This window comes from Pteropus alecto, unplaced genomic scaffold (assembly GCF_000325575.1).
Source record: "Pteropus alecto unplaced genomic scaffold, ASM32557v1 scaffold19, whole genome shotgun sequence".
NCBI classification, from domain to species: Eukaryota; Metazoa; Chordata; class Mammalia; order Chiroptera; family Pteropodidae; genus Pteropus; species Pteropus alecto.
Genome location: NW_006442490.1, coordinates 294,036 through 295,605, shown reverse-complemented (window position 1 = coordinate 295,605; position 1,570 = coordinate 294,036).

Genomic DNA, 1,570 nt, shown 5'->3' with positions numbered 1-1,570 from the left:
AATGGAAGGGAAGATTCATCTTATCACATATGTCCCATGACTTGTTGGCATCCTCTGAGCTATTTCTAGAGATGGAATTTGTCTGTTTCCATCTCTAGCTGGATCAGCTGAGCACCTGGCAGTTTCCTATTGATGCCTATTCAGCTGTCACCTTCAAACTCCTGGTTCTGTTTGCTCAATGTGTCTCCTAAGGCAGGCCTAACTATTTTGGATCTAAGCTTCAGCTGTCAGCGTTTCAAGCGTACCTCACGTATTTCTTGAATTAGTTGGAAATATTTGAAGCCTGAAAAAGTAACTACAATGTTCTGAGTATGAAGGAAATATTTAGGCAAGTATCAACTGGCAGCACATAAGGCTAACTAAGAAGAATCAAGTCCCTGGTGATAAAATGAGATGAGAACAACATAGCTGAGCCATCTTAGGTTACTTGCATTTTAGAAGCATAGGATGAGTTACCAAACTATTTATGTTATTTTTATTAGTTCATGATTAAAGAATTGACCAAATGTGAGACTCTTTGCTATAAATGTGAAATGAGAGGTTGAATGAACACACTTGCTTTGCTCTAATAGAGAATAATTGTAATTCCTCAATTAAAAAAAAGTCATTCTAGTTATACACATGTCCTAGGGATACTTTGAAAGTCAAGTTGTACCTCTTGACCTCATTCTATGTAATTTTTTATAATAATTTCTGCTCTCCGATCTGATAGAGTACAATATTGACCTTGGAGCAATTACGCTGTGGCTCTGTACCATATTATGAAGATACGATTAGTTCTCTTGGAGTCAGGCCCAGGAAAATTAAAGAGTAAATTTTATGGAATGGCTAGGCACCAAGGCAAGATGAAGGTGATAGAGACTTCTTCCGCTTCCAAGATAAATTTAATTTTGTGATTTAATATAGGCCAGGTCAACCATCTATTTTCCTACATTTAACAGTTATTTTGGATTCCTTCATTTGGTGTGTCAGGAGAGGTGTCAAATCCCCCTTCACTTTTGCCTTTTAATAATTTCACCTTTTAACAATTTTGCTTTGGTAATGTGTAATGGAAAAAACAAAACCTTAAAAATAACCAATAAGCCCTCTGCCATTTTAGATCCTCCAGATAAAAGCTGTTAAGGCTCTGGAGATAAAAGAGGAAGTGATTGTGGTGCCAGTGAGACAAAGACCATGGGCTCAATCTTTGAAAGGATCAATTATCTTCACTTCCTATATTTATAGACTGTTTCCCAGATGATTCTGATGCAGGTAGTCCAGGGACCACACTTTGAGAAATACTATCTTAGAGACTAAGCAATGTCATGTCTATGGTCTAAAGAAAATTAAAACATTAAGTCATTGCCTTTGGATTCTTTTTAAATTTTATTTCTCATTGGAATATCTGTCTTTGTGATAATTCTAATCTTGCTTCCTTCTAGGCAATAATTATTGATAAAGAGATCATTAAATTAGATTATGTGTTGGAGAACTTGAAAACTTTAATTTTCAGCCCTAGCACTAATTTGTGGTCTAAAGTTGAGTTAATCAGTTATTTCCCCTGATTGTAAGTTGAAAGTGCATCTAACAT